Source organism: Macrobrachium rosenbergii, chromosome 7 (assembly GCF_040412425.1).
Source record: "Macrobrachium rosenbergii isolate ZJJX-2024 chromosome 7, ASM4041242v1, whole genome shotgun sequence".
NCBI classification, from domain to species: Eukaryota; Metazoa; Arthropoda; class Malacostraca; order Decapoda; family Palaemonidae; genus Macrobrachium; species Macrobrachium rosenbergii.
Window position 1 is genome coordinate 33,550,043 of NC_089747.1, and position 7,500 is coordinate 33,557,542.

Sequence of the window (7,500 nt, forward strand, 5' to 3'; positions counted from 1 at the left end):
GCCAAATCGTGGGATTAATTACTCGTTATTCATTTGTTTCGGACCTGCTCTCAGCTGATGGAAGAACCTTAGACAGTTGGCAGATTCTCGTCAGAGTGACAGAGAAAACCTGTCGGAGTCGGACACTCCGCCATCAGCTGTGGATATATCAAAGAATCTCTAAAAAATCTGGCCAGTGATTAAGCAGTATTTATGAGTCATGGTATCATATTTCTTGCCAATGTCATGCGAGGATTTCTGAATATATTTCGGGAGGACCCTGTCACCGACGCCTTCACTTCTCTTGCTGTTATTGCGACTACTTGTAAAAACGTTCGGGAAACGAAAAGATAAAAACCAAAGAGGTTTTTCTCAGCTTTTCAACGTTGGTTTTTATTTTCACTTACACAGTCAGGGGATTTAAAATACTGTATATTTGTATATATGTATTTATATAGATATGTATATATGTATATGTACATAGATATATGTGCATATATATATATATATATAATATATTATATATATATATATATATATATATATATATATATATATATATATATATATATATATATATAATATATATATATATATATATATATATATATATATATATATATATATATATATATATATATATATATATAATATACATACATACATACCCCTTTGTTCCCTTAGGATGGAGTGGCGACGGAAGGGTATAGAGCCTTCCAATTTCTCAGAAAACCTTTGGGGATGACGCTGCTAGCTAGCTCCCTCACTTTTTCATTAACACCAGCATCTATCCATTTACATCTGAGTAGACAGGGTGGTAGGCCGGGAGCGATTCTAGGATACAGAAAAAGTGACTTGAGTGCTGCTTCACTCAGCCATGGTGCCTGCTTTTGGTGACTGCACCTTCCAAATAAATGAGAACTAAGACATGAGTAGTGACAAAATATTATCGAAGCGACAGTTGTAAACACAAACAAAAACATATTCAAATGATTTATCTTGAATATCCTCAATTTTGTGCAAAGCTTTTGAATTCTCTATTGCTTCTGTTCTCCCAGATTTGTATGAACTTCCAGTTTTGAACAGGCGGGCCAGGTGCTTCCTCTTCTCTTGCACTTCAAGGCTGGCATAGATGTGGGCACCAAACTGCCCATCCCGTCGACCTTTACTTTAAAAGAAACAGAGGACAGAGTTCCAGTGGACTTCTTTGGGAGTCACGAGTCATTTAAAAGGCTTCACATCATAAAATCTTTGGGGTTTATACAAGAATCTGATGTTCTTATCTCAACTCTAACCACGGAACACTTGTTCGGATTCCACACTAAGCTGTAGGTCCCGATGCTAAGTAACCAATTGGTTCTTAGCCACGTAAAACAAGTCTAATCCTTCGGGCCAGCCCTAGGAGAGCTGTTAATCAGCTCAGTGGTCTGGTAAAACTAAGGTATACTTAACTTGTTTACCAGGTCAATTATTAGTATAGAATATACTGAAGTTTATGTTTCGATACTATGTTATCAACTAGACAAGGCAAGCTGTTAGTTCCTTCAGTCTCAACCAAATAAGCAAGTTTTTGTAGTACAACTTTATAGATATATTTTATTATGGCAATGACGGTACAAGCAGAACCAAGCCCAGAGTTTGATTAGGTTAGGTTTCACCTTGTTTAGCCAGCTTTCTTTTCCTCTAAAACCTCCTAAAACTTTCGACAGAAGTTTTTAACCTGTTTCAGTCCAGAATTAATATTCAGAACAACGTGAAAAAAAGAATATCGTGAGAAATTGCATACGGATTTGCCTGCCACTGTTTTCAGATATGGTAAGATTACATGAAAAATTAATTTTTCAGTATGATATATATACTTTAAATTTTGACCCCTTCATTCCAGTGTCTTATATTCCGCCTGGCCTTTCGTGTAATAAGGAGTCTTGAAGGAAACAGCCAACAGAGCCGATCCTCTCTTTGAAAATTATTTCTCCTTTTGCGCAAAATAACAGGCATAACCCATTTTACCCATGCAATGCCCACACCTAACACTCCAAATATACTAATATTCATTCACTTCCATATCCCAAACAAACAAATATACACAGTACACCCAAAAACACACAAACAAATATATCGACACAATAAAAAAAAATATGTAAATATTCTCCCCACAAAGGAGTACGCTGTTCCCTTCTCATAACCATCGCACTTTTTTATCACACACATTTGTGTAGTCAGCTCTACCCTCAAAAGCATATTTAAAAGATCCACACGAGTAAAATCACTTCTGCAATCACCCCACATACAAACAATCAAGCACGCCTAACCCGTCCTGCAAACACATTCATAAAACACATTTGCACTCAACAAAGCTCGAACACTTCAGCCTACCGTCGCTGGGAAGAGCCTATTTTCCACACACAAAGCCTAGTTTCTTCCTCTCTCGGAAGTGTTTAGTTTGTTTGTGTGTGGGTGAGTTTGCGCACTTGTGAATACCAAAAATCTCACGTTACACGCCAACAGTGCTAGGATAAACTAGCTTCGTCATAACCGAAAGCTGGCTAAGAAACTCATACGTATGTCAAAAAATCATCGTAGTTGATGGAAAACGAGGACAAAGTATTAATTATCTTAATTAAGAGAAAAGTAAATCTGAGTTCTGCCTGCCCGTAGATTATTAGCTTTTATACGCAAAGTATTTGAAGACATTTCTAGTTCACCATCCTGAGTTGCAAGTCAGTGCATAAGAATCTTAGGATGCCCGGGAAATTTCAGATCTTTCCTAGAATCCTTGTTTCAGATAAAAATTCGCAATATTGATGATGAAAGTGTTTAATTAAAAAGTAGACAGAACATTATATCAAACACTGAAGTAACAAGGAGTGAACCGAGAGATTTCAATAATCTATTCAAGGATGAAAATATATATTAACCTATACCAACATACGGTAAAATAATAATTCCGAGTAAACTACTTTACAGTGCGCTACTAAATAAGGAAATTGATCTGAATGTTTAAATAACACCGGAAGTATTGTATGCATGGCATATTGGGTGAATTGAATTATTAAAATTCTTGCACATTGACTTAATTGATTACTATTCAGGTTCGATTACATAACAAACGCAAATTCCTGTAACGTTATATGCTAATATTTGTTATTATATTACAAATGTCAAAATATGCAGACCTATAGCCTACTATAAACACTAAATATATATACATACATACATAACAAACATACATACATACATACGTACATGCATACATACATGCATTATATATATGGAACGCGATGAATGTATAAATAAAGGCAAATGCCACGAAGGAAAAGGTGAAACAACGGAGTGGTTGCCAGGCTAGTAAAGGACCATTGTAGTCGAAAGGCCTAGCAACCACTCCGTTGTTTCACTCACTCTTTCCTTCGTGGCATTTCTTTATATAATATATATATATATATATATATATATATATATATATATATATATATATAAAATGTATATATATATATGTGTGTGTATATATATTTATATATATGTGCATCCACAAATATTAAGCCATAAATATCGTTTAATATCCAATTCACTGTACCTCGGGAATAACTATCACCTGACGGGAATTACGACTGATAAGTGCTTCGTCACCAGTGGGATTCGAACCACTGCCAAGTTTAGAAACAAATATGTGCAGTGACTTTTGACCACAATATATATATATATATATATATATATATATATATATATATATATATATATATATATATATATATATATATATATATATATATATATATATATATATATATATATATATATATACATATATCACCTCAAATGCCGCGTGACACAAACGGCCTCTGTTAAATTCCGACATTTATGTCTTTCCTGTGCTTTATCTTCCACGAATCTCCGCTAATCCTCCACCCTACCCTCTCATCGTTCTCCTCCAAGTAGGTTTGGTTTCTTTTAACTTTTTAGTACACATAGGAACCCTCTTAACACTTTAACATATTTTCCTAGTGGTTGCTCTGTACATACATACATAAATATATATATATATATATATATATATATATATATATATATATATATACATTATATGTATGTGTATATATATATAATATAGATATATATATATATATATATATATATATATATATATATATATATATATATATATATATATACATTATATGTATGTGTATATATAATATACATATATATATATATATATATATATATACATACATACATACATACATACTTCCCGATGACTTTTACTTTTCCTTACTGTACCCTAATACTATTGCTCAAGTTTTCCTTCATCGCTTAATAGAAAGTCCAGAACTGCACCTACAAAAATTTCCTGTGACCAGTTTCCTCTGAACTGAGCGAAAATATTCGGATCGAATGAAGAAAACTGAAGAATGCTTAAAGGTCAGTTGTATGTCCTTTTCATTCCCTAATGCGACAGTAGGATTTGCACAAAGTAACAAACGAGAAATGTTGAAAAATCTTGACGGCAATGAAGTCTAAGTCAAGGCTAACGAACAGGTGAATTGAGGTTGGTTTGTGCCACAATCATCGCCTTGAGATCCGACGGTTTCGACGTAGGTGGGCCATGGCCAGAGAGAGAGAGAGAGAGAGAGAGAGAGAGAGAGAGAGAGAGAGAGAGAGAGAGAGAGATGAGGACACTTTCACATTTACGCTTTTTCGTCTTTTTAGACGTTTCTTGACTTTAATATTGAGCTTTCCTCCAAGGGAAAAACATTTCAAGCTTTTCCCGAAATTGCATTAGCTTTTGACCATGATTAAACAAGTAAACAATGCGCCAAAGTTTCTTAGGCGCAATCGAGTTTTCTGTACAGCTGCTACAGCGTATAATCAAGGCCACCGAAAATAGATCTATCTTTCGGTGGTCTCGGTATAATGCTGTATGAGCCGCGGCCAATGAAACTTTAAACACGGCCCGTTGGTGGCCTAGCTTATATCGTTGCCAAAAGCACAATTATGGGTAACTTTAACCTTGAATGAAATAAGAACTACTGAGGCTAGAGGGCTGAAATTTGGTATGTTTGATAATTGGTGGGTGGATGATCAACATACCAATTTGCAGCCCTCTAGCCTCAGTAGTTTTTAAGATCTGAGGGCGGACAGAAAAAGTGCGGACGGACAGACAAAGCCGGCACAATAGTTTTCTATTACAGAAAACTAAAAGCATTTTTTCAGCATTCTTTCAGAATCTAGAGAATTCAAACTCTCTCAACACTAAAAAGTGGAGCTTCTCTCTCATACCATAAAATAGTTTGCTTGCAAGACTTAGAGATTTCAAGTTCTTCCAGTACCAAAAAAGTGCACTTAATTCATACCAAAAATGTGAGCTCCCTTCCAAAACCAAGAGATTCCAACATCGTCCAAGACAAAGACATTACTATTTTTTTTACTTTCAAACCAAAAATCTGTGTTTATCGATGCATATCCGTCCCTTTCACAAACTGTATTTGCTGAATGCTTAATTAACCAAATGAAGACTAATTTCTTCGACCAGAAACACTGCAAGCTCTCCAGACACCAAAAGACAGCGTCCTCTATCCTCCAGGGCCAGAAGATAGAAGTTCCTCAGAGATCAAACCACACATGGCTAGATACTGAAATGGCTCTCTCTCTCTCTCTCTCTCTCTCTCTCTCTCTCTCTCTCTCTCTCTCTCTCTTTTAATCTTCTTTTCCGGCGTAATCCTCATTGCCCTCTCTTAATCATTGGAGGCAATACACAAAGGCCTCTCCGACCATTGCTCAAATTCCTTTTGTCTCTGATCAAAAGAAAGGGCTAAAGGAGGAAATGGAAAAGACCTTTCAAATGTATTTCGACCAACACTTGACCTCTCCATTTTGAATTTGCACTTTTCGAAAAAAAATTCGAAGATTTCCTATCACTTTTTCCAGGATGACATTCTCTTAGTTTCAAAGATTTTTTATTTTTCTATTTATTTTTTTAGCATTTATATTCAAATGTAATATGGAATTATAATACATACGTACATATACTGTATAATATATATATATATATATATATATATATATATATATATATATATATATATATATATATATATATAATATATATATATGTGTAAACCTCTTTATGGACAAAGACTCAGCAATTAGGGGGTCCAATCTATTTGAACAGGAAGACATTACTGAAAATTCAGTCAGTGATTGGATGGTCTTCTGCTAAATTGTACACTCTTATGGCTACAAATGATTTAAACAGAGAGACCTCCGTGTTCCATAATTCTACGTGAGAGAACGAGAACAGGCTCCTACTTCATCGTAGACCACAATGAGAACAGATAAACAAATGAACGTCGCCCAGAGAGTAGGCCTCTCCCTCAATTTGACCTAACAGTAAAAAGACACAAACAAACTGAAACCTAGTTTGAGGAAAACAGTGTTCAGGCATTTTCTTATACATTTTTTCCTCTTACTGGCACTGTCTTTCTGTTCGAAAAGACTTGACCTCCTGATTTTAGTCTTTTTCTTCAAAAAGATAACTCAGTAGCTAAATAATAGCATGTTCGATGTACAACTAGCAACTGCATTATTTGTTTGTCCGAGGGTACTCAACAGGTCAGCGGTCATTTTTACTTTGTATTTGCTAGTTTTAGTTTTGTATATTTTCTTTCATTTTCTCTTCTATGTTTCACCAACTTTTTGATTCTCAAGTCTCATTTGTATTTTTGAATTCTGGCATTTCTTTTTATTTGCTTCATTCATTTTGTTAAGTTTTAGTAAGAAAATTAATTTTATATTCTAATTGATCTTTATATCTTTGTCATTAATTTTAGCCTGATGATGAGGTTATCTCAGAGTGTTGCTCAGTAAAATGTCCTACCTAACCTGAGCAATATTATTAATTGTCAACTTGATATTTCTAATCAGCTGCCCTATTACTGAGAGTATAAGGGGTGTGTGTGTGTGTGTGTGTGTGTGTGTGTTTTATCGTATGCATTTTTTCCCTCAGGAGGACTTGCTTAATAAGAGTAAAGTTGTGTGGACTGATAGGCTGTAGGACGGGAGCAATCCAAAGACTCAGCAAACGTGAACTGAGTGCTGCAGTACTCAGTCACGGTGCCCATGCACTTTGAATACACCTCATTCAGTCCAAGTGTATATATATATATATATATATATATATATATATATATATATATATATATATATATATATATATATATATATATATATATATATATATATATATATATATATATATATATATATATATATATATATACATATATGCATATATATGCATATATACATATATATATATGTTAGGAACAATCGTTTGTAGATTGTTCCCTTGGTGGATTGTTGCCTCCTTTGCTTTTGTTTGTTTTTCGTGCTGGTGAGTTGACGTCTGTCATGGAGTGCTTGACAGCGTCAGTCAGGTTCGTAACAGCAACAAGTCAGGTTCGTATCAGCAACGAGTCAGGTTGAGGGTAGCAGCAAGCCAGCTGGAGTAGCAGCAGCAGG